Source organism: Heptranchias perlo, chromosome 19, assembly GCF_035084215.1.
Source record: "Heptranchias perlo isolate sHepPer1 chromosome 19, sHepPer1.hap1, whole genome shotgun sequence".
Lineage (NCBI taxonomy): Eukaryota > Metazoa > Chordata > Chondrichthyes > Hexanchiformes > Hexanchidae > Heptranchias > Heptranchias perlo.
The window spans coordinates 35,800,099-35,827,285 of NC_090343.1; the positions used below are offsets into that span (position 1 = coordinate 35,800,099).

Consider the following 27,187-nt stretch of genomic DNA (forward strand, 5'->3'; position numbering starts at 1 on the left):
AGTTAAGAAAAGTCTGTCTACGCTGACAAACTTTGTGATCGACTTCAGGTGGCCAGTTTCATGCTTGGTTCATTAAATGGTGGCTGGGACTTATTCTGAGTGGATGCAGCACACAGCTGGTCTTTGAGGAAGAGTCGATTACTGTGGAAAGGGATTGGAACATCTGGAAGCAGATCTGAAACTTGAGTTTAGTGCATTTGTGGGGAAAATGCACTAAACTCAAGTCTGAAGTCTGCCACAGCAAGGATATCCAAGGTGAGGCCCATGAGTCCTAGTAATCTGGCTCTGAAGACAAGGCAACTCAGTCCTATTTGTGCTTATAATTCTTATTTGCTGATTTGTCCTCTTTGAATTTTGTGCACTTGGAAGTTTTGGAGGGGTTGCTTCATTGGTAGATAAATCCTAAATCAGAACACCACGACCTGTTAGCATCAGCAACTTGAGGTATAAATGCAAGTTGATGGACTTAAACATTAGACGCAGCCCTCTAGGATCCATGGTACGCACCTCAGTGACCTACAAAGATGAAAGCTTGAACACGCTTCTGCTACAGGACTTAAGCTGTTGTACCCTAGTATTTTCTTCTACATCAATAACCATTAAAAAAATATTTGTAGATCTTTTCTAATTTAAAAACAAACTAGTTATTGGTGAAAAGGATGGAAAGAATCATCCAATTGCTTGGAGGTGCACTTGAAGTGCTGTAACCTACAAAGCTACGGACCAAGAGCTGGAAAGTGGGATTAGGCTGGATGGCTCTCTTTCGGCCGGCATAGACATGATGGGCCGAATGGCCTCCTTCTGTACTGTAAATTTCTATGATTTTAATAAATGGGCCTTGCTGCACATGTTCTGAAACTGTAACCATCGAATTGGCAACTCTGAAATAATGGACTGCTTCTGTCGCCTGCCCCCCTGTAGTTAGCATCTGAGTTCTGTGGAATGTTAACACCTATAATTCATCTTTAGAGTTTTAATGTTCTCTTTTTATACATGTTCTTCAACAAAGAAGCACCATTCCTGTCTCTTCTATTGACTAAGCAAGTAAACCGCTTTAGGTGCATCAAACTTATTCTAAAACTCTGCTCGTAGACAGATGGTTCTCAGTGTTAATATTATTTCACAGGGGGATGATTGTATGAAATTTGCATTTCAAATCTGAAAGAACCACAAAAATTGCAAGGAGCATCTGGCTGTGTGCCCAGAAAATAATGTAATTATACGTGTGATAAATGTTATCAGTTCTTAAAGCTGTAGTGGCTCCTTGTATAACACCATACAATACTACATTTAATTTGGTTTTTTAACTCTTTCCCATCCATAACTATTCAGAAATGCTTTTATTTTCAGTGAGTGTTGAGCATATGTGGTTGGAGGCATTGCAGAGAACAAGTTGATGAAGTTTACACTGAATAATTTTTGTTTATAGTGAAGAATTGAGTATATTTAACGGTCATTTTAATTACATCAACACAAATGATGAACTGTGCTTACAATGCCTTAAATAGAATGTGTAGTGCTGTAAAAAGTTACTAAAAGGATATAAATAATTTTATAAGAGCTTTCATTTCAGGTTGGTCTGAATCTGAAGGAGTCTCTAGTAGAAATGCTAATTGAGTTTTGTTAGTGGTACTCCTTTATAGAATTGGATGCAAAAGCTTATGATTGTATTTAATATTTTATTTTGGTCCATTTCTATATATTTTTATAATTCTGTTTCAATTGTGTTGCTGTTTTAATCTCATCTGGAAACTGTGTGACTGGATGGCACAATCTATCAGCATACTTATCTCTCACCTCCAGGTTCTGAGTTCGCACCGAGCCCAGACTGATAGGATATAGGAGTGCTGAGTGGGCGGGAGGTGGGCGTGGTGGATTTTGCATGCACTGCATTGGAGCAGGGCTGATCTCATCAGAACTTCTAGGGTCAGCCTCATATTCATAATAGCAGTGAGCTCCTGGCAAGAAGTATACTTGATGTTTGGGTGGTCGGAAATCCAGTACTGCTGCATGATATGAAGGCTTGTCTGAAGGGAAGGTGTATTTGTGCCAGCTAAATTACAAATATAACTAATTAAAGTTCCAAATAATAGTGAACGCTTCTAGCAACCTGAACCCTAGGATGGCATAATCTGTCAGCATATTTCACTCTCACCTCCAGGCCCCGAGTTTGTATTAAGCCCAAATTGGTGGGATACAGGAGTGCTGCTTTTATCAGTCCAAGTGAGGACTGAGTAATACTTCTGTTCAAGAACAGTTGGACCAAATATGACAGAGGAGGATGGCTCTGTTGGCACCCGAGGGCACCGTCCGCACAGGTGAGCAACACAAAGTACTTGGGGGGAGGTGGCCAGGCATAACGATGCAGAATGCGATGCTCAGAGAAGCAGGCTGCCAGTCAGGAAGAAAGAACAGACCTCACCAGGCTAGCCAAGGTCATGCTATCAACCATAAGCATATATTAATTAGCTATCCAAAGTATGCATGGCACATAGGCCTTGAAATTCCATGCCCCCGCCATATTGATATCGGCATCAAAGGAGACATTCAGGGTTTGAGCCTGAAATAGGCGTTAGGTCCTTTACATATGAAACTTGGGGGCCCAACACTTATTTGAGGTCCCCTTTCTTAAATTGGGCTCTTCTGAACGCAGATGTGACCCTTTGATGGTGACATTTTTGATTTTCTATTGGAAGAGGTGTAACAGAGAAGGATAGCCATATTTGGGACTAAGGGGTAGCCAGTTCCTCCACAATGCGCAGCAAGCATGGCCAGAGATGGCTGATAGAGTAAATGTTGTCTCCCATGTTCCTAGATTGTGAAACCAGATGAGGAAGAAATTCTCAAGCTTGAAGAATAGTGCCAAAGCAAGGTGGCCCACAGTTTGACATCTCAAATTAAGCCACTTAAAAATGCTTCTCATGTTGCAACTGTTACATGTTATGAAGACCAAAACAAAATAACACTTGAAATTACTGGCATGATGTTTAGTTATCCATTCACACAAGGTGGGGTCTACGTTGGTCACTGGGGTGCAATTATGTGTTCTTCCAAAAGCCAAAAGTCATATCTTTTGTTTGGTTTTAAAGGGAAGGTTGCACACAATCACAGACAAACTGGACTGGTGGCAGCCTACAAACCTCCGAATTCTGTATCAGCTTGAGGACATAGCCCTTCAAGACATGAAGTCAAAGGAAAAGAGGGATGGTGGACCACAAAGAACTTAACAGCAGAACAATAAGGGAAGTGTCCTTTTTAACTTCTTTGTAATTCCCTTTCAAACTTACTTACTCGGTGATATGCCACAGATAGGTCTGACTTCCTGGTAGATCATATGGAGGCTAGGCTTAAGGGGGTGGCATTACTCTGTGACAACCTTCCATATTAAGCACAGATGGTAATGGCAGGTCTCTTCAGACATCCTCAAGTAAGTGTGCCTAGCACTGAAGATTCACCCCCCAGGACAAGGCCAGAGATCCAGTCACATCTGCCATTGTTCCTTCTGCCTGAACTCCTCTTCCTCCTTCCAATCTAGAACTGCCATTGGAATTCCCATGCTGAACACTGTGACTGATTCAGCAGTTCTCAACAACAAATGTTGCTGTTGGGTAGGATATGGGCACAGAGCTGTGTCATCCAAAGGAATGATCCTGGTCCCTGGTACTGGTCGCTTCTATACTCAAGTGCTATCAGGAAAGCTCTTTTGTGCTCTTCATGCATCAGCTGCTCCGTGCAATGAGCAAATGGAGATTAGTAAAATGAATTGACTTCACAAACTAGTGCAAGGTCAACTATACATGCTACATATGCAGTGATGCAGCTACTGGTCTAGTCGAGACAACATGGGGGAGATTTTAACCCCCAAAAATGGGTGGGTTGGGGGCGGGTGGGCAGTAAAAATAGTGGATTTTTGGAGCGGGACTGCATCGCGGCTCCAACCGCCCACTTCCGGCTTTGACCCAGGCGCGTTTGAATGCGCGTGCACAACTGAAACCCAGAAGTCCCGTTGGTACTTGAGGCCGGCCAGCCGACACTTAAAGGGGCAATGTACCTCATTGTGATAGTTGAGGTACTCAATTTTTTGACAAAAGTAAAACAACTTTAAGCTTACTGTTTCTCATCGCTTCCGATTCATGTCAGGTGAAAGCAGCCGGGAACGGCCGGGTCCATGTGAGGTGAGTTTTTTTTAATTTGCTCATGGGATGTGGGCATCACTGGCAAGGCCAGCATTTATTGCCCATCCCTAATTGCTCTTGAGAAGGTGGTGGTGAGCCACCTTCTTGAACCGCTGCAGTCTGTGTGGTGAAGGTTCTCCCACAGTGCTGTTAAGTCGGGAGTTCCAGGATTTTGACCCAGCATCGATGAAAGAACAGCGATATATTTCCAAGTCGGGATAGTGTGTGACTTGGAGGGGAACATGCAGGTGGTGGTGTTCCCATGTGCCTGCTGCCCTTGTCCTTCTAGGTGGTAGAGGCCGCGGGTTTGGGAGGTGCTTTCGAAGAAGCCTTGGCGAGTTGCTGCAGTGCATCCTGTAGGTGGTACACACTGCAGCCACGGTGCGCCGGTGGTGAAGGTAGTGAATGTTTAGGATGGTGGATGGGATACCAATCAAGCGGGCTGCTTTGTCCTGGATGGTGTCGAGCTTCTTGAGTGTTGTTGGAGCTGCACTCATCCAGGCAAGTGGAGAGTATTCCACCACACTCCTGACTTGTGCCTTGTAGATGGTGGAAAGGCTTTAGGGAGTCAGGAGGTGAGTCACTCGCCACAGAATACCCAGCCTCTGACCTGCTCTTGTAGCCACAGTATTTATGTGGTTGATCCAGTTAAGTTTCTGGTCAATGGTGACCCCCAGGATGTTGATGGTGGGGGATTCGGCGATGCTATGCCATTGAATGTCATGGGGAGGTGGTTAGACCCTCTCTTGTTGTAGATGGTCATTGCCTGGCACTTGTCTGGCGCGAATGTTACTTGCCACTTATCAGCCCAAGCCTGGATGTTGTCCAGGTCTTGCTGCACGCGGGCATGGACTGCTTCATTATCTGAGGGGTTGCGAATGCAACTGAACACCGTGCAATCATCAGTGAACATCCCCATTTCTGACCTTATGATGGAGGGAAGGTCATTGATGAAACAGCTGAAGATGGTTGGGCCTAAAACACTACCCTGAGATGATTGGCCTCCAACAACCACTACCATCTTCCTTTGTGCTAGGTACGATTCCAGCCACAGGAGAGTTTCCTCCCTGATTCCCATTGACTTCAACTTTACTAGGGCTCCTTGGTGCCACACTCAGTCAAATGCTGCCTTGATGTCAAGGGCAGTCACTCTCACCTCACCTCTGGAATTCAGCTCTTTTGTCCATGTTTGGACCAAGGCTGTAATGAGGTCTGGAGCCGAGTGGTCCTGGCGGAACTCAAACTGAGCATTAGTGAGCAGGTTATTGGTGAGTAAGTGCCGCTTGATAGCACTGTCAACGACACCATCCATCACTTTGCTGATGATTGAGAGTAGACTGATGGGGCGGTAATTGGCCGGATTGGATTTGTCCTGCTTTTTGTGGACAGGAATACCTGGATAATTTTCCACATTGTCGGGTAGATGCCAGTGTTGTAGCTGTACTGGAACAGTATTAGATAATTAGAACAACTTTAACCTTACTGTTTCCCATCGCTTCCGATTCATGTCAGGTGAAAGAAGGCGGAAAAGGCCGGATCCATGTGAGGTGAGTGCCTTTATTGCATTGCTTGTGGGCCCAGAGGAGCAGGAGTGCATCATCCAGGCCCAACAAACTCACCTGGCGCGACATGACCTTGCAATCGGCCGACTGTCCCACATCCCCCAATGCTGGACCTCACCCCACCATGGTGGACCACCCCCAAATGGTGGCCCCCCTCTACCTCCGACTCTTCACCTGACCTCCAATCTCTTCTCTCGATCTGCGACCAAACGACCTCCAACCTCTTCACTCGATCTGTGACCTCATCCCGGCATCAGTCTGGCTGTTGGGCGTGAAGCTCGGAAGTAAAATTTATTGTCCTTATTAAGGTTGTGATCGCAGATCGCAACCCGCCAACTTAGCTTTCGGGTTTTGCATCTGATAATCCTCCGTCCCGCTCCCTTCCCTCCTTCATGCTAAAATCTTGCCCCATGTGTCTGTACAACAAGCTGGCCCAATTCGGAGCACACAGCTAGTGACTGGTAAAAAGGGTAAAAGGTGTGCATTGGAGTTCCTGCTGGTTTGTGGAAAGAAGATACATCTGAGCTTATTGGGTGGCATAGGGGCCATGCAATTTATTAGTGAGATTGTGTTCAAATGAAATGCAAAAAAAAATGCAAATGCTGAAATTTGAAATAAAAACCGACGCAGCTGAAAATACACAGTAAAGAGAAAAGATGAGTTAATGTTTCATTGGAACTAAAAACAAGGTAAATAATCATTTTAATGGAAACAATAGAGACATGAGAGGGGAGAAAAAACTGCCCTGGGAAATTGAGTTAATTGGGCCAATGACCTCCAAAGTGCTTAATAGAAAATTGTTAAATGACGTCAAAGATTTCAGTGAGGCAATTAAAAGAACAAAGTAGTGCAAATAGTTAAGATTAAAGGCATAGGAAATGCCCACACAAACAGTAAGATGTGAAAATTGGAGAAAAGAAAGAAAAAACAGTTGATGCATTCAGTTTTTGTTGGTTTAGTTAAAGCTGGCATCTCATCCATGTTAGTCTGGGGAGAAACTACCTTGTTCTTTGAGAATGCTTGAATTTTGAGCCCTTCGCAAACTGTATCCAGAGGCAAAACCACTAAATGTCGATTGCTCATCCCATTAAATTAAATTGTTCAGAGAATGCTGTAGACAAAAATTACGAATTCCTGGACATTGTGTAATTCTATTTGAGAGTACAATATTTATCTTTAGAAATTTACAGAAAATAATTTTGCAATTATGAACTCGGTGCACAAAATTTGCTCCTCGATGGGTTAATAAATCTAACAGTAGGGAGCTGTGGATCAAAATGTGAGCAGCTGTTATTTTTGAAAAGTAGAAGTGATTATAGATTGGCCTTTTCAAAATGCATAAGCGTGAGGAAGTGGTTTTTTTTGTGTGTGACATTACCCAGCTAAAGTTATTCTCACAGCTGAATGTCAAATGAGGTAAAAATATAAAATGGTGGAGAGAAGGCAACAGGAAAGAAGGTGACTTGACATTGTGGCAAACTATGGTTAACCAAGTAGATTAGTTGGTCAAAGCATGATCGAGAACTATTGCACTAATGGTGAGAACTTTCGTTAAGGTTATTGACTCACACTGACCACAAGCTTTAGGGATCTGTTCCAGGTGAGAAATGAGAAGGGGTGGTGTTACAATATGTGAATGGATAGCTTATTGTTCCAATACAGTGATGTGCTAAACTGGGATGTCAGCAATAACGTGCATTGTTTATGGCTCCTTCAATAACGTGGAACTTGTCTAAGATATTGCAATTCTAGTTTCATTTCTGTCAGGTTCCAAAACAAATGTAGCATTAACGGGACCTGCTATTTATATTTGTACACTAGTAATTTCTATATCGCTTTTCATGATCTCAGCAGAAGTCCCTGAGAAATGACATAAATGGCCGTTTATGCCATTTCTCCGAGGTTTCTGCTGATCTTCTGCTGAAGCTATGGTGAGAGATCAGGGAGTCCCAATGGAAATACAACCCTGTAGTGTGTTTAGTGTTCTTAAAGAAAACACTTTTTATTTGTTTTGTTTGGAACATAAACAATTCGAGAAGTGACCAAGACCTATTTTTTTTATTTGTTCTTGGGATGTGGGCGTCGCTGGCAAGGCCAGCATTTATTGCCCATCCTAATACTTTCATCACTTCAGTGATTCACAAGTGATGAAAATCTTGGTCACGAATGGAATGAACTCCACCAGTTGTGGAGATATATTAAAACGCTTGCATCTCTTGTGCACTTCCTGTTTGTCACACTAACTTCCTGTTTGTCACACTAACTTCCTGTTTGTTGCACAAGAGTTGATTGGCTCAAAGGAAAACTGCCGAAAATCAGAACTGATGACATAGGAAGGTAGTTTAAGGGAAGGACCTCAAGTGTAGTGTAGTTCATTTTCTGAAATATTACCTGTACCATGTGCTTGTGACGAGAGACTGAAGGTAATTAGGCAGACCAACGTGTGGCTGAGGCTTTGGTGTAAGGAATCAGGGTTTTGATTCATCAAACAATGGGACAGTGGAATAGTGGGAGCCTATACAGACTGGGTAGGGACCAGCTAAACAAAAGGCAGGGGTGGGGTGGGGAGAAAGGTGTTGGCAGGAAGGATATATAGAATGGTGGTGGAGTGTTTAAATTAGATGTGGAGGTGGTTGCAGTAGATGTAAGAGAGCACCCATACCTATTGGAGCAAACCTTCAGGTGAAAACCCAAAGATTAATAAGTCTAATTCCAATGCTGGGAGATAAACAAAGTAAAAATGTTAATAAAGTAAATGGGAAAGATAAAAAGCATTGGAGCTGAACTTATATTAATGCAAGAAGTCTGACAAATAAGAATTATGATCTGGAAGCCTTTTCAGAGGTTAATAGATTGAACATTATTAGCATCACAGAGACATAGCGGAATGATTCCAATCAATGGGATACATATCTGGAAGGATATAAATTTTATAGAAGAGACTATATTGGGAGAAAAGGTGGTGGTGGGGCAGAATATATTGCAGAGAGCCAGCATGGACTCGACAGGCTTCCATGCTGTAACCATTCTATGATTCTATATATAAACTCCAGTTTTGCAGCACAAGTGAGTTGATATAAAAAAGGAAAGGGCAGACACAAAATCACTTTGGGTAGAGTTAGTAAATGGTAACCGAGGTAAACTATTAGTGGGGCTATGCTATATACATACTGTATAGCACTGTAAGTGGGCCACACAATGCCGTATTCAAAAGACAATTGATCAAAGAAAGATTAATTGACATTTGGATATGGTGGGAGCAACAATGGAGGGGAATTTGGCATTTTTAAAACTTTCATCAGATTGGCCTATGACTGTACACCGTCTCCAATGGAGTGGTAAGGAACTGCTTCAAAATCCCTTCAGATTTGCTGGGGTGGGGGAGAGGGAAAATCAGTAACATTGGTGAAGGTGTGGGAAACCACCCCAATTCTTTAATTGACCCTGTCCCTGTGATTTGGGATGGGGTCAAAGAGAGGGTAAATGGGTAGGCAGACATCCCTCCCCCACACTTCCGATGGTGTAACACAGGGTCTACTTTAGTTTCTACTCTAGTATCTTTCCTCATCCTGCGTTGAGTTCTTTTTATTTTTATTTTTCAACATTAAACAAATTGAAATTTGAATGCTTCTCAGCCAAACCAAAAGGTTCTGTTGAGAATCAGCTGCATTTTGTTGCTGGTTGGAAAATGTAAACATTTTAATTACTGACAGCTGAAAGTTAGAGAGAGAATGAGTAGCGAGCAACAGATAGAGAGAGCCGTAGAGACAAAGAGGGACAGAGAGAGAGAGAGAGAGAGAGATGCAAACTGACAGGCAGATATCCACAAACTAGTCACATGCTGAATTGAGTACTTGCAGAGATTAGTACTGCAAAACCTGGGACCTCTTCCCTCCCCACAGTGCTGATAGTTCTACGTTTTTAGCTCTGTTTCTATCCTTGGTTATTTGTTTGATCTCACAGTCCTCTTCCTGTCATTATCTTACAAAACTGTTTATGGCATCAAGAGAGGTCCACTATATTTTTCTTACATTGACACAAACTATTAAACCCCACCAGTGGAAGAATTTTCTAACAGCAGCATCAGATTAGATTTCTATTTTCCATATCTCATTCCTAAAGCCTTTTAGAGCTGGACTGCTGTGAATGGCGATCAGAGAGAGAAAAGATTGACTGTACACTGTCCTTCCCTATTGATCTTATGAAATTCCCTTGATTTTAAAATGGTCCCTGTGGATTGGAAGGTAGAAAATGTAATCCTGCTATTCAAGAAAAGAGAGAGAGAGAAAACAGGGAACTATAGGCCAGCTGGCCTGACATCAGCAGTAGGGAAAATGCTAGAATCTATTATTAAGGACGTCATAACACGGCATTTAGAAAATCATAATATGATTAGGCAGAGTCAACATAGTTTTATGAAAGGGAAATCGTGTTTGACAAATCTATTAGAGTTATTTGAGGGTGTAACTGGCAGGATAGATATGAGGGAATCAGTGGGTGTAGTATATTTGGATTTTCAAAAGGCATTCGATAAGGTGTCACACAAAAGGTTGTTACACAAGATTAGGGCTCATGGGATTGGGGGTAATATATTAACGTGGATTGAGGATTGGTTAACGGACAGAAAACAGAGAGTAGGAATAAATGGGTCATTTTTGGTTTGGCAGGTTATAACTAGTGGGGTGCCGCAGGGATTAGTGCTTGGGCCTCAGCTATTTGCAATCTATGTTAATGACTTGGTTGAAGGGACCGAATGTAATGTATCCAAGTTTGCTGACGATGCAAAACTAGGTGGGAAGGTAAGCTGTGAGGAGAACACAGAGTCTGCAAAGGGATATAGACAGGTTAAGTGAGTGGGCAAGAAGGTGGCAGATGGAGTATAATGTGGGGAAGTGTGAGGTAATTCACTTTGGTAGGAAAAATAGAAAAACGGAATATTTTTTAAATGGTGAGAAACTGTTAAATGTTGGTGTTCAGAGGGATTTGGGTGTCCTTGCACACAAAACGGTATGTTGGCCTTTATGGCAAGGAGGTTGGAGTACAAGAGTGAGGAAGTCTCGTTGCAACTGTACAGGGCTTTGGTGAGACCACAGTTGGAGTACTGCGTGCAGCTATATTCTCCTGACATAAGGAAGGATATACTTGTCTGAGAGGCGGTGCAACAAAGGTTCACTAGATTGATTCCTGGGATGAGAGGGTTGCCCTATGAGGAGAGATTGAGTAGAATGGGCCTATACTCTCTAGAGTTTAGAAGAATGAGAGGTGATCTCATTGAAACATATATGATTCTAAGAGGGCTTGATAGGGTAGATGATGAGAGGATGTTTCCTCTGGCTGGAGAGTGCAGAACTAGGGACATAGTCTCAGGATAAGGGGTCGGCCATTTAAGACCGAGATGGGGAGGAATTTCTTCACTCAGAGGGTCCTAAATCTTTGGAATTCTCTACCCCTGAGGGCTGTGGATACTCAGTCGTTGAGTATATTCAAGACTGAGATCGATAGATTTTTGGACTGTAGGGGTAGCAAGGGATATGAGGATCTGGTGGGAAAGTGGAGTTGAGGTCGAAGATCAGCCATGATCTTATTGAATGGCGGAGCAGACTTGAGGGGCAGTATGGCCTACTCCTGTTCCTATTTCTTATGTTCTTATGTTCTTGAACTGGAAAAATGAGTGAAGAGAAAAGGGATAAACACCTGGAATCCTGAAATTATATATCAATGCAATTTTAATTTTTTTTTATCATAGAGAACTATTCTTAAAATTAATATTCTATAGATTACAGATCTAAGCCAGAAGTGGGTTTCTTCTCCTTCACAAAATATGTTCACAGTTAAAGCTTTAGATGGATCTGCTCCACAAAAGAGCCTTCAGTGAGGATATGACCTTTAAAATACAACTTACCTGACAGACCCATCTGAGCAATGGCATATTGCTGTCTTTTCATGCACAACGGGATAATTTTTTTGAACCATTAAATGGCTTTTATAATACTTAAAAATAGCAAAGGAAGCATTTTACTTTGTGAGAGAACAGCTGCTGCTTTTATCAGCTGCTGAATTGACACCGAAGCAGTAAGATTTGTATATCACATGTTTAGAATGGAAGAAAAGAAAAGGGAACAACAGGGAAACTGTCTCAGGGCCATCTTTTTGAATCTTCTTCAGTCTGCTGTTTTACATAGGTCAAGAGTACCTTTCAACATTTCTGTTTTTTTAGGGATACATTGTGCTTACTTATTGTACTCTGTCATTCATGCCATGGTTTGCAAGTACTCACAGTCATGTGTTAAATTGAGCTATTGACATAACTGTGTGTAGTTAGAGGGCACCATACAATTGGCAAAGGTATCTTAGTTATTCAATGGGTGGGGAGGATGGTGGGTGGTACAGCTAGACAGGTTATTATTATGTTAGTGAAGGCTTGAAGGACCACTCTTGTGGCATGGAGGCTCATGATTGGGAATCTAGTTAAGGTCAGGTGGTCCTGAGGCAGTGGAGACTTTTCTGATTTACAGAATTATTTTTCATACAATTAGTCACTTCTTCCTGGCAGTAAGTGAATATGTTCATCTAATTATTAAGAAAGAATAGAGGCGACATTACACTACTGGGTGTAATTTATAGGCCACCAACTAGTGGAAAGGGTATAGAGTAGCAAATTTGCAGGGAAATTACAGAGAGGCGCAAGAACTATAGAGGAGTGATAATGGGGGACTTCAACTGTCCTAATATGGACTGGGATAGTAATAGTGCAAAGGGCAAAGAGGGGGAGGAATTTCCGAAGTGTGATCAGGAGAACTTCCTTGATCAGTATGTTTCCGATCCAACGAGGAAGGAGGTATTGCTGGATCTGGTTCTAGGGAATGAGGCTGGCCAAGTGGAGCAAGTGTCAGTGGGGGAATATTTAGGGAACAGTGATCATATTATCATAAGGTTTAGATTAGTTATGGAAAAGGACAAGAAGCAATCAACAGTAAAAATACTTAATTAGAGGAGGGCCAATTTCAGTGGGATGAGAACGGATCTGGTCCGGGTAAATTGGAATCAAAGATTGGCAGGCAAAACTGTAATCGAACAATGGGTGGCCTTTAAAGAGGAGATGGTTCAGGTACAGATTAGTTATGTTCCCATGAGTGGGAAAGGTAGGGAAACCAAAGCCAGAGCTCCCTGGATGACGAAAGAGAAAGAGAGTAAGATGAAGCAGAAAAAGGGGGCGTAGAACAGTTGTCAGGTTGATAATACAAGTGAGAACCAGGCTGAATATAGAAAGTAAGAGGGGCAGTGAAAAAGGAAATAAGAGGGGCAAAGAGAGAGTATGAGAATAGACTGGCGGCTAACATAAAAGGGAATCTAAAAGTCTTCTATAGGCATATAAATTGTAAACCAGTAGTAAGAGGAAGGGTGGGACCGATTCGGGACCAAAGAGGAGATCTACGCATGGAGGCAGAGGGCATGGCTGAGGTACTAAATGAGTACTTTGCACCTGTCTTTACCAAGGAAGAAGATGCTGCCAAAGTCATAGTAAAAGAGGAGGTAGTTGAGATGCTGGATGGGCTAAAAATTGATACAGAGGAGGTACTAGAAAGGCTAGCTATACTCAAAGTAAATAAGTCACCCGTTCCGGATGGGATGCATCCTAGGTTGTTGAGGGAAGTAAGGGTGGAAATTGCGGAGGTGCTGGCCATAATCTTCCAAACATCCTTAGATATGGGGGTGGTGCCAGAGGACTGGAGAATTGTAAACGTTACATCCTTGTTCAAAAGAGGGTGCAAGGATAAACCCGGCAATTACAGGTCAGTCAGTTTATCCTCAGTGGTGGGGAAGATTTTAGAAACTATAATCGGGGACAAAATTATTAGTCACTTGGACAAATGTGGATTAATAAAGGAAAGCCAGCACGGATTTGTTAAAGGCAAATCGTATTTAACTAACTTGATTGAGTTTTTTGATGAGGTAACAAAGAGGGTTGATGAGGGCAATGCGGTTGATGTTGTGTATATGGACTTTCAAAAGGCGTTTGATAAAGTGCCACGTAATAGGCTTGTAAGCAAAATTGAAGCCCATGGAATAAAAGGGGCAGTGGCAGCATGGATACGAAATTGGCTAAATGACAGGAAACAGAGAGTAGTGGTGAACGGTTGTTTTTCGGACTAGAGGAAGGTATACAGTGGTGTTCCCCAGGGATCAATACTAGGACCACTGCTTTTTTTGATATATGTTAATAACTTGGACTTGGTTGTACATGGCACAATTTCAAAATTTGCAGATAACGCAAAACTTGGAAGTGTAGTAAACAGTGAAAGGGATAGTGATAGACTTCAAGGGGACATAGACAGGCTGGTGGAATGGTCAGACACATGGCAGATGAAATTTAATGCAGAGAAGTGCGAAGTGATACATTTTGACAGGAAGAATGAGGGGAGGCAATACAAACCAAATGGTACAATTCTAAAGGGAGTGCAAGAACAGAAAGACCTGGGGCTATATTTGCACAATTCTTTGAAGGTTGCAGGACAGGTTGAGAAAGTGATTAAAAAAGCATACAGGATCCTGGGCTTTATAAATAGCGGCATAGAGTACAAAAGCAAGGAAGTTATGTTGATCCTTTATAAAACACTAGTTTGGCCACAACTGGGTTATTGTGTCCAATTCTGGGCACCACACTTTAGGAAAGATATGAAGGCCTTAGAGAGGGTGCAGAAAAGATTTACTGGAATGGTTTCAGGGAAGAGAGACTTCAGTTACGTGGATAGACTGGAGAAGCTGGGGTTGTTCTCCTTGGCACAGAGAAGGCTGAGCAGAGATTTGATAGAAGTGTTCAAAATCATGAAGGGTTTAGATAAAGTAAATAAAGAGAAATTGTTCCCATTGGCAGAAGGTCAAGAGCCAGAGGACACAGATTTAAGGTGATTGGCAAAAGAACCAAAGATGACACGAGGAAAAACTTATTTACGCACTGATTAGTTATGATCTGGAATGTGCTGCCTTAAAGGGTGGTGGAAGCAGATTCAATCATGGTTTTCAAAAAGGAATTGGATAAATACTTGAAGAGAAAAAATTTGCAGGTTTACGGAGAAAGAGTGGGGTATGGGACTAACTGGAATGCTCTTACAAAGAGCCAGCACAGGCTCAATGGACAGAATGGCCTCCTTCTTTGCTCTAACCATCTATGATTCTATGATTCTATAAATTATCAGCTTAATTGTTTTCATAGAAACAGCAAAGCGCTCGCTACCTCAATAAAATCAACCACTGTTTTGTTTGAGGAATGAGTCTGGTATTTACTGTTAGTGATATCAGCAGATGAACAATTAATGTGACCCTATGATATTTCTCTGTTCATTATTCTTGTAGAAGCATTAACACATTTAAAAAAAATAGGTTAAGATCTGTGTAAAAATAGGAGAGAGAGGAATGTGCTTAGTATTCATCCATTAATATTACAAATGGTGCCCTGGAGAGTGGAGATGAGATTTCTGGTCTCTGAGCAAAATACTCACATCCAATAGGAGTGGAATATCCCACCCCATCATTATTGTTGCCTCATTCAGCATGAGACCAGAGCTTCAGCCTCTGAAGACTGGGTTTACATCCAGCTGGGTACCCGCATCAAATATGAATGGAGTAGCATCCCTACCATATCAAAACGGTCCGCTGGATGACAACAACAACAAAAACAACTTGCATTTATACAGCACCTTTAGCATAGTGAAACGGCCCAAGGCACTTCACAGGAGCGTTATCAAACAAAAGTGATCACCAAGCCACATAAGGAGATATTAGGACAGGTAGGCAAAAGCTTGGTCAAAGAGGTAGGTTTTCATAGTGTCTTAAAGCAGGAGAGAGAGGTAGAGAGGTGGAAAAGTTTAGGGAGGGAATTCCAGAGGTCAGAGCTTAGGAACATAGGAACATAGGAACAGGAGTAGGCCAATCAGCCCCTTGTGCCTGCTCCGCCATTTGATAAGATCATGGCTGATCTGTGATCTAACTCCATATACCTGCCTTTGGCCCATATCCCTTAATACCTTTGGTTGACAAAAAGCTATCTATCTCAGATTTAAATTTAGCATTTGAGCTAGTATCAATTGCTGTTTGCGGAAGAGAGTTCCAAACTTCTACCACCCTTTGTGTGTAGAAATGTTTTCTAATCTCACTCCTGAGAGGTCTGGCTCTAATTTTTAGACTGTGCCCCCTACTCCTAGACTCCCCAACCAGCGGAAATAGTTTCTCTCTATCCACCCTATCTGTTCCCCTTAATATCTTATAAACTTCGATCAGATCACCCCTTAACCTTCTAAACTCTAGAGAATACAACCCCAATTTGTGTAATCTCTCCTCGTAACTTAATCGTTGAAGTCCAGGTATCATTCTAGTAAACCTACGCTGCACTCCCTCCAAGGCCAATATGTCCTTCCGAAGGTGCGGTGCCCAGAACTGCTCACAGTACTCCAGTTGCGTTCTATCCAGGGTTTTGTATAGCTGCAGCCTAACTTCTGCCCCCTTGTATTCTAGTCCTCTAGATATAAAGGCCAGCATTCCATTTGCCTTATTGATTATTTTCTGCACCTGTTCATGACACTTCAATGATCTATGTATCTGAACCCCTAAGTCCCTTTGGACATCCACTGTTTTTAACTTTTTACCATTTAGGAAGTACCCTGTTCTATCCTTTTTTGATCCAAAGTGGATGACCTCACATTTGCCTACATTGAATTCTATTTGCCACAGTTTTCCCATTCACCTAATCTATAAATATCGCTTTGTAATTTTATGTTTTCATCTATACTGCTTACAATGCCACCAATCTTTGTGCCATTGGCAAACTTAGATATGAGACTTTCTATGCCTTCATCTAAGTCATTAATAAATATTGTGAATAATTGAGGCCCCAAGACAGATCCCTGCGGGACTCCACTTATGACTTATGACTCCACTAGTCACATCCTGCCAATGTGAGCACCTACACATTACCCCTACTCTCTGTCGCCTTTCGCTCAGCCAACTTCCTAACCAAGTCTGTACTTTTCCCTCGATTCCATGAGCTTCTATCTTAACTAACAGTCTCTTATGTGGGACTTTATCAAAAGCCTTCTGGAAGTCCATATAAATAACATCCATTGACATTCCCCTGTCCACTACTTTAGTCACCTCTTCAAAAAATTCAATCAGGTTTGTCAGGCACGACCTACCTTTCACAAATCCATGCTGGCTCTCTCTGATTAACTGAAAATTCTCGAGGTGTTCAGTCACCCTATCCTTAATTATAGACTCCACCATTTTCCCCACAACAGATGTTAGGCTAACTGGTCTATAATTCCCTGGTTTCCCTCTCTCTCCTTTCTTAAAAAGCGGAGTGACATGTGCAATTATCCAATCTAGAGGGACAGTTCCTGAATCTAGAGAACTTTGAAAGATTATAGTTAGGGCATCTGCAATGTGCTCACCTACTTCCTTTAAGACCCCGGGATGGAAACCATCTGGTCCTGGGGATTTGTCACTCTTTAGTGCTATTATTTTCTTTATTACTGTTGTTTTACTTATGTTAATTTTATTGAGTCCCTGTCCCCGATTCAATATTAGTTTTCTTGGGATTTCCGGCATGCTATCCTCTTTTTCTACTGTAAAAACTGACGCAAAGTAATTATTCAACATTTCCGCCATTTCCCCATTGTCAATGACAATATCCCCACTTTCAGTTTTTAAGGGGCCAACATTGCTCCTGACCACCCTCTTTTTCTAATATAACTATAAAAGTTCTTCGTATTGGTTTTGATACCCCTTGCAAGTTTCTTTTCATTCTCTCTTTTTGTAGCCCTTACTATCTGTTTTGTGACCCTTTGTTGATCTTAGTATCTTTCCCATTCGCCAGGATCTGTGCCATTTTTTGCCTTTTTGTATGCCCTTTCCTTATGTCTTACATTGTCCCTTACATCTTTAGTTGTCCATGACTATTTTTTTGGCAAGTAGAGTTCTTGCCCCTCAGGGGTATAAACCGATTCTGTATCATGTTAAATGTTTCTTTAAACATTTCCCACTGATCATCAGTCGTTTTATCCATTAACAGATTTGCCCAGTTTACTGTGGACAGTCTCTGTCTGATCCCATTGAAGTTGGCCTTTCCCAAGTTTAGAATCTTAGCAGCTGACACTTTTTTCCCTTTCAAACAATACCTTGAACTCGATCATGTTATGATCTCTGTTGGATAGATGTTCACACACAGTTAAGCTGTTAACTAAATCTGGTTCATTACTCATTACTAAATCTAGTATGGCTTGTCCCCTTATTGCCTCTAGGACATACTGCTGTAGAAAACGATCCCGGACACACTCAAGAAATTCATTACCTTTCTGACAGTTGCTAGTCTGCTTTTCCCAATCTATGTGAAGGTTAAAATCCCCCATTAAGACCACTATGCCTTTGTTACATGCTTGTCTAATCTCTGCATTTATACAATCTAGCACTTCAGAGCTGCTGCCAGGGGTCCTATACACAACTCCCACTATAGTCTTAGATCCTTTCCTATTTCTCAATTTAACCCATAAGGTCTCTGTTGGCTGCTTACCTCTCATTATATCCTCCTTTATCATTGAAGTGATTTCATTCTAATCAGTAAGGCTACTCCTCCGCCTCTTCCATTTTCCCTATCTCTCCTGTAGACCTTATAACCCGGTATATTTAGTTCCCAATCCTGACCATCCTGCAGCCATGTCTCAGTAATAGCTATCATGTCATACCCTTCAATTTGAATTTGAACCTGTAGTTCGTTTAATTTATTCCTTATACTCCGCGCATTTGTATATAGAACTCTTAGTTGGGCCACACATCCTAGCCTGACCTTCAGCTTTGATGTTGGGTTAATCGCTTTACGCCTTCTAGTTTTCACTTTATCTGTTGTGCCTAAAGTACACTTTCTTTCTGCTGCTCTAGGCTTTTCCCTTTCACTTGTTCTTGAACAACTGTTTGTACTATTTGTACTGTAAATTTCCCCTTGGTCTTCCCCTCTCTTGGTGCTCTCAACTTTACTCCCTTCTGACTCCCTGCTCAGGTTCCCATCCCCCTGCCACTCGAGTTTAAACCTTCCCCAACAGCACTAGCAAACACCCCCGCGAGGACATTGGTCCCGGTCCTGCTTGGGTGTAACCCGTCACGCTTGTACAGGTCCCACCTTCCCCAGAACCGGTCCCAATGTCCCAGGAATCTAAATCCCTCCCTCCAGCCACGCATTCATCCTGTCTATTCTCCTGTTCCTATTCTCACTAGCACGTGGCACTGGTAGTAATCCTGAGATCACTACCTTTGAGATCCTGCTTTTTAATATATCTCCTAACTCCTTAAATTCACCTTGCAGGACCTCATCCCTTTTTTTAACCTATGTCGTTGGTGCCGATATGGACCACGACTACTGGCTGTTCACCCTCCCCCTCCAGAATGCCCTGCAGCTGCTCCGTGACATCCTTGACCTTAGCACCAGGGAGGCAACATACCATCCTGGAGTCACGTTTGTGGCCGCAGAAACGCCTATCTGTTCCCCTTACAATTGAATCCCCTATCACTATAGTCCTGCCACTCTTCTTCCTCCCCTCCTGTGCAGCAGGGCCACCCGTGCTGTCACGAGCTGGCTCTTGCTGCTTTCCCCTGATAAGCCATCTCCCCCAACAGTATCCAAAGCAGAATATCTGTTTGAGAGGGAGATGGCCCCAGGGGACTCCTGCTCTACCTGCCTAGTCCTTTTACTCTGCCTAGTGGTCACCCATTTCCTTTCTGCCTACGTAATCTTTACCTGCGGTGTAACCGCCTCACTGAACATGCTATCCACGATAGTCTCAGCATCACGGATGCTCCACAGTGAATCCACCCGCAGCTCCAACTCCGAAATACGGTTAGCCAGTAGCTGCAGCTGGACACACTTCCTGCATACATGGTCACCAGGGACACTGCTAGTGTCCATGACTTCTCACATAGTACAGGAGGAGCATATCACTGGTGTGAGCTGTGCTGCCATGACTTGCCTTAGATTTACGCTGCGTTCACCTTTCCGACTAATGCATCTAAGGCACTGCCACCAATGGTGGAGCGATTAAAATTAGGGATGCGCAAGAGGTCAGAATTGGAGGAGTGCATAGATCTGGGAGGATTGTAGGGCTGGATGAGGTCACATGGATAGGGAGGGGCAAGGTCAATGTGGGTCAGCAAGCACAAGAATGATGGGTGAACGGGACTTGGTGCGACTTAGGATACGGACAGCAGAATTTTGGATGAGCTGAAATTTAGGGTGGGTGGAAGATGGGAGGCCGGCCAGGAGAGCATTGGAATAGTCAAGTCTCGAGGTAACAAAGGCATGGATGAGGGTTTCAGCAGCAGATGAGCTGCGGCAGGGCAGAGACAGTTGAGGGAAGTCGGCAGTCTTGGTGATGGAGCGGATATGTGGTTGGAATCTCATCTCAGGGTCTAATAGGACACCAAAGTTGTGAACGGTCTGGTTCAGCCTCAGACAGTGGCCAGGGAGAGGGATGGAATTGATGGTTAGGGAACGGAGTTTGTGGCAGGGACCAAAGACAATGGCTTCAGTCTTCCCAATATTTAGTTGGAGGAAATTTCTGCTCACCGGACAAGCAGTGTGACAAATCAGATACAGTGAAGGGTTCGAGAGAGGTGGTGCTGAGGTAGAGCTGGGTGTCGTCAGCGTACATGTGGAACCTGACGTTATGTTTCCGCCGACGGGCAGCATGCAGATGTGAAATAGAGGGGTGTCAAGGATAAATCCTTGGGGATTCCAGAGGTAACGATGCGGGAGCTGGAAGAGAAGCCATTGCAGATGATATTCTGGCTATGACTGGTTAGACAAGAATGACCTGTCCACATACAAAACGGTCTTCATTATGGAAAAAGCCAGAGCATGTTCTGTTGGTTGTGGAAGAAATGGGTTGTCTCATGCCATTAGGCACAGAATAGAGAAGAAGAATATTACAAATGGTAATTTCGAGGCTAATCTATCTGACAATCTAAAATCTTGAGGGTAGAAACTTAGGGTTTTTGGAGGTGGAAATCAAATGCAGTGGGGGCAGAAGGGCAGGTATTTGGGGCAGAACTCATTTCCCCCAGATGCCCGTCAATTTCTGACACCTAAGAGAAATTCCGATGGAAGGGTGGATGCCTCTTCCACCCACCCTGCATCGTGATGTTAGATTTGGGGATGGGACAGGTGGGATGTTGGGATTGCCTGGAAATCTCATAATTCCACCTCCTATACAGTCAAGCAGTAAGTACGCCTGCATAAAGCAGTCACACTTGCTCGATAGGACCTTATGTGGGCCCCACAAGATCTCAAGCTAATTACAGATGAGGAATCGCACTCAATCCATCTTAATTCATCCATTCTTTCTTGATCAGTGTGTTTCCAGCCCAATGAGGAGGAAAGCAGTGGATCTCGTTCTGGGGAATGAAGTGGGTCAAGTGGAGCATGTTTCATTGGGGGAGCATTTGGGGAACAGTGATCATAATATCATTAGGTTTAGAATGGTCATGGAAAAGTACAAGGAACAATCAAGCGTAAAAATACTTAACTGGGGGAGTGCTAATTTCAGTGAGTTAAAAGGGGATCTTGCCCTGGTGGATTGGAATAAAAAATTGGTGGACAAAAGAGTAATTGAACAATGGGAGGCCTTCAAGGGGGAAGATGGTTCAGGTACAGAGTAGACACATTCTCATGATTGGCGGGTTGGGGGGGGTGGTGGGGTTGTGAGGGCATCCAAAGCTAGAGATCCCTGGATGACTAAAGATAATGGCCTGAAAATTGCTCAAGAAATATCGGAGAGGCTAACAGGGCTCACCATTATTTCAGGGCAAATGGAAGAGCAGTCAAACATGGAAACCGGAACTTGCTCTTCCTGATTCCCTGCTAATCTGACAGCTTCATGTTAAAGCGATATCTCAGGCTGAAATCAATGGACCACCACGAATTTGCTCTCCTGCTCAGCTGGAAACTAACTAATCTCGCCAGTAAAAAAGGTATGCTGAATTATATCAGGTCTAAACTAACTTTTAATGACATGGTAAGTATTAATGACTGTCAATCAAACTCTCTGGCACTGAAAGTTAACTTTTAAAAATGTGGAGTCTCATTACATTTTTTTTTAACTTTTTCTTTCTGTCTCTGTTATCACAGTCTTTTAATCTTACCCTCTCTTTATTTTGCTTTCTCTATCTGATTTTATAGTACATTTACTAATCTTATCTGACACTTCCTGGTTCTCACAGTGTGGCTTGTATTTAAGCTGATTGGTGAAGGGGACAGAACGATTCTTTCCTCCTCTCATTCCTCAGAGAATTCCGGGAAAGATCGCTGCACTTCTTCCAGCTCTCAATTGAAGCAAGTTGGCGCCCAGAACCCCATGAAAAGTTTGTGGGTGAGTTAGTTACTTACAAGCGGCGGGCGACGATCGTTTTCTGCTTGGCGCAATTTCTGGCCCATAGAGATTAAAAGGAGGCTTATGATAAATGTAAAGTTCATAATACAGTAGAGAACCAAGCTAAATACAGAAAGTACAGGAGAGATCTAAAAAAGGGAAGAATGAGGAGAGGCTATATAAACATAATAGTACAATTTTAAAGGGAGTGCAGGAACAGAGTGACCTGAGGGCATATGTACACAAATCTTTGAAGGTATCAGGACAAGTTGAGGAGACTGCTAAAAATGCATACGGCATCCTTGGATTTATTAGCAGAGACATAGAGTACAAAAACAAGGAAGTTATGCTAAAGCTTTATAAATCAAAGGTGAGACCCTAGCTTGAGTATTGTGTCCTATTCTGGGCACCACACTTTAGGAAGCATGTCAAGGCCTTAGAGAGGGTGCAGAGGAGATTTATTAGAATGGTACCAGGGATGGGGGAATGCAGTTATATGGAGAGACTGGAGAAGTGGGATTGTTCTCCTTAGAGAAGAGAAAGTTAACAGGAGATTTAATAGAGGTGTTCAAAATCATGAGTTTTGATAGAGTAAATAAGGAGAAATTTTTTCCAGTGGCAGAAGGGTCCGTAACCAGAGATCACAGATTTAAGGTGATTGGCAAAAGAACCAAAGGTGAGATGAGGAGAAATTTTTTTATGCAGCGAGTTGTTATGATCTGGAATGTACTGCCTGAAAGGGTAGTGGAAGCAAGTTTAATAATAACTTACAAAAGGGAATCGGATTATTACTTGAAGGGGAAAAATTTGCAGGGCTATGGGGAAAGAGCAGGGGAATGGGTCTAATTGGATAGCTCTTTCAAAGAGCCGGCACAGGCACAGCCGCATGGCCTCCTTTGTGCTGTATCATTCGATGATTCTATGATTCCTTCCTTCCTTCTGTCCTTCCTTCCTTCCTTCCGTTCTTCCCACACGTAAAAGAAGGCTGGAGGAGGAACTGTCCTATTCGCTCTGTGTAGCAACATTTTAATTTATGAAGATTATTGATCAGTATCTCAAGCAAAAATGTAAAGTTATTAAAAATAAAGTATTTATGATTCTGCTAGAAATACAAATCAGTGGAGATTGCCATGAATGCATTCAAAATTTTGCTACACATAATGATCAGAGCAATTCTTTTCCTACCCAACCCGCATGATTAACTCCATTATAACCTAAGGTGAAACAAGTGATAGATTGTGAATGCTTTGTTTTTTCTGATCTGTTTTTGTTCTGGATGCCCTTCCTTATTATACCTACGGTGACTACCGAAGCACCTCATTAATAACGTGTTTGTCAGAGATAATGAGCTTAGAACACTTCATTATTAAACCGAACTGTAGACCTATGTGAGTGACAAGAATTGTGGAGAAGACTTAAAAACAAATATCCAATTTAAAACTGAAAAATCAATATTCCATTCCTGCAGCACAACCCACCTTTCTTTTTACATTCGAATTGTATAGAATAAACAAAGGTACAATACATCTGAGAAATTGGATATCACCATTGCCTAATTAGAATCTGGAGAGCAGGTAATTGGCCAAAATAGATTCTTGGCCTCTTCATCTCCTTCATGCAAACATTAGTATTTTAATCCTTTGTTAAGTATATAATTAGTACTGGAATGATAGAAAGAATCATTACTAATGGTGGCGTGTAATATGTCAGGAGATGTAGGTCATGACTTCATTCTCTTTGTGCCAAGTGTCGAAAAATGTTCAGCAGATCCTGTTAACATTAAAGAGGATTTAGACTAAGTGGGAATGAGGGATGGATAGCAGCTGCTAACTGAATATGGAGGAATCTTGAAAGGTTACTCGGGGTCAGAAAAGAAAATGTAAATGCAAGAGGAAAGAACATAAGAAATAAGAGCAGGAGTAGGCCATACGGCCCCTTGAGCCTGCTCCGCCATTCAATAGGATCATGGCAGATCTTCGACCTCAACTCCACTTTTACGCCCAATCCCCATATCCCTTGATTCCCCTAGAGTCCGAAAATCTATTGATCTCAGTCTTGAACATATTCAACGACTCAGCATCCACAGCCCTCTGGGGTAGAGAATTCCAAAGGTTTACAACCCTCTGAGCATTATAATAAGGAAAAAATTATGGGATTGGAATGAGGAAACAGATTTAAGGCTTTGGAAAATGTTACAGGTGAAGAAAACAAGAGAAAATGGAATTGGAAGAAGCTGCAAGGCATACGCAGAGTGCAAGAATCTGATTCAGGTTATCATGAAGGTACCACAGGGTTTATTGATCATTGCTGTGCTCCCAGGAAGGAGCCTTGCTCAATGGGAGCATACTTGCTCAATCAGAGACTCAACACTAAAATGTTGTTGGACTCTCATTGAGTGTGACTTCTCAGGGGAGAAAAGGATCACTGCATTTATTCTTGTAATGACATCATGAAATAACATCTGTCATAGGGAAAATGCTAGAATCTATTATTAAGGAGATTATAGCGGGGCACTTAGAAAATCTCAATGCAATCAGGCAGAGTCAACACGGCTTTGTGAAAGGGAAATCGTGTTTGACTAATTTATGAGAGTTCTTTGAGGAAGTAACAAGCAACATGGATAAAGGGGATCCTGTGGATGTGGTGTACTTGGATTTCCAGAAGGCTTTTGACAACGTGCCACATCAAAGGCTACTACACAAAATAAGAGCTCATGGTGTAGTGGGTAACCTATTAGCATGGATAAAGGGTTGATTAGCTAACAGGAAACAGAGACTAGGCATAAATGGGTCATTTTCAGGTTGATGTAACGAGTGGAGTGCCACAGGGATCAGTTCTTGGGCCTCAACTATTTACAATCTATATCAATGACTTGGATGAAGGGACCGAATGTATGTTGCTAAATTTGCTGATGACACAAAGGTAGATAGGAAAGTAAGTTGTGAAGAGGACATAAGGAGTCTGCTAAAGGATATAGATAGGTTAAGCGAGTGGGCAAAAATTTGGTAGATGGAGTATAATGTGGGAAAATGTGAACTTGTCCACTTTGGCAGGAGGAGTAGAAAAGCAGTATGTTATTTAAATGGAGAAAGATTGCAGAACTGTGAGGTACAGAGGGATCTGGGTGTTCTAGTACATAGGAACAGGAGTCGGCCATTCAGCCCCTCGTGCCTGCTCCGCCATTTGATAAGATCATGGCTGATCTGTGATCTAATTCCACATACTTGCCTTTGGCCCATATCCCTTAATACCTTTGGTTGACAAAAAGCTATCTATCTCAGATTTAAATTTAGCAATTGAGCTAGTATCAATTGCCGTTTGCAGAAGAGAGTTCCAAACTTCTACCACCCTTTGTGTGTAGAAATGTTTTCTAATCTCGCTCCTGAAAGATCTGGCTCTAATTTTTAGACTGTGCCCCCTACTCCTAAAATCCCCAACCAGCAGAAATAGTTTCTCTCTATCCACCCTATCTGTTCACAAAAAGTTAGTATGCAGGTACAGCAAGTGATTAGGAAGGCAAATGGAATGTTGTAATTTATTGCAAGGGGAATAGAATATAAAAGTAGAGATGTTTTGCTACAGTTGTACAGGGCATTGGTGAGACCACATCTAGAATACAGTGTGCAGTTTTGGTCTCCTTATTTAAGAAAGGACATAATTGCTGTGGAGGCGGTTCAGAGAAAGTTCACTTGACTGATTCCTGGGAAGAGGGGGTTATCTTATGATGAAAGGTTGGACAAGTTGGGCCTGTATACACTGGAGTTTAGAAGAATGAGAGGTGACCTTATTGAAACATATACGATCCTGAGGGGACTAGAAGGGGTAGATGCTGAAAGGATGTTTCCCCTTGTGGGAGAGACTAGAACTAGGGGCCACAGTTTAAAAATAAGGGGTCTCCCATTTAAGATGGAGATGAGGAGAAATTTTTTCTCTGAGGGTTGTGAGTCTGTGGAACTCCCTTCCCCAGAGAGCGGTGGAGGCAGGGTCACTGAATATTTTTAAGGCTAAGTTAGATAGATTCCTGATTAACAAGGGAGTTAAAGGTTATAGTAAGTAGACGGGAAAGTAGGTTTGAGGTCACAATCAGATCAGCCATGATGTTATCAAATGGCAGAGCAGGTTCGAGGGGCCGAATGGCCTACTCCTGCTTTCAATTCGTATGTTCGTATGTATGTTCGTATGAAAGTACTGGTCTGGTGATATGAAAGGGGAATGTTGTGTAATCTCATCATTCCAGTGCATGACACCACAGCAAAGGCAGTTCTACACAAAATATCTGTTCCCAGGCTACATCTGACCAGCATTTTAAACTCTTGAAAAACATTGTGATACAAAAAAATAGTCAGCAAATGTCCTTGATAATATTTAAATGGTAAAACATCAAATGAGTGCCTGTTAAGTATGGAATATCTAAACTATTTAAATTAAAATGAGCAAACAAAATAAAAGTAAAGGATCTCCAAGAAATTGATATAAAATCATTCAGACAACGGAGGCATGCACCAAAGAAAGAGCCACCACTAAGACCAATGTTAATTATTCTGGAGGAAAGAGAGAAGAACTTGCATTTATATAGTGCCTTTCACATCCTCGGGATGTCCTAATGTGCTTCACAACAAATTAATTACTTTTGAAGTGTTATCATGTAGGCACACATGGCAACCAATTTGTGCACAGCAAAGTTACACAAACAGCAATGAAATAAATGACTAGTTAACCTGTTTTTGATGGTATTAGTTGAGGAATAAAGGTTGGCCAGGACACCAAGAGAGCTCTCTTGCTGTTCTCCGAATCCTACAGATTTCTTCTGGGCATTAAGTGTAGGAAAATCGAAAAGGTGATCTTCATAAATATGTTTAGAATTTCCCTCTACCTTCGCAGATCAAGTTTTCTCCTGAATGAAAATGGGATGAATATGCAGAGATTTTCAAATGCAAAGTTGCATTTGTGTAGATAGTTCAACAATGCTTTTTCATTTGATATATAAGAAAGAGAACATGGGAGGAATTATATTTTAGCTGCTGGAAGGTAGAAGATTTGTGAT

General features: G+C 42.2%; 1 long non-coding RNA gene across 2 annotated transcripts in view; it reads left to right on the plus strand.

The window, feature by feature from the left end:
* Positions 1–3,359: 3,359 nt before the first annotated feature.
* Positions 3,360–27,187, plus strand: part of LOC137335484 (uncharacterized) — a 42,038-nt gene continuing 18,210 nt past the window's right edge. Inside the window, exon 1 of one of the 2 annotated variants that reach the window (XR_010966432.1) lies at positions 3,360–3,427. This is a non-coding gene — a long non-coding RNA (uncharacterized lncRNA). Of the gene's footprint in view, positions 3,428–22,033; positions 22,144–27,187 lie in introns of those variants that run through there. The other variant, XR_010966431.1, reaches the window with a different exon arrangement.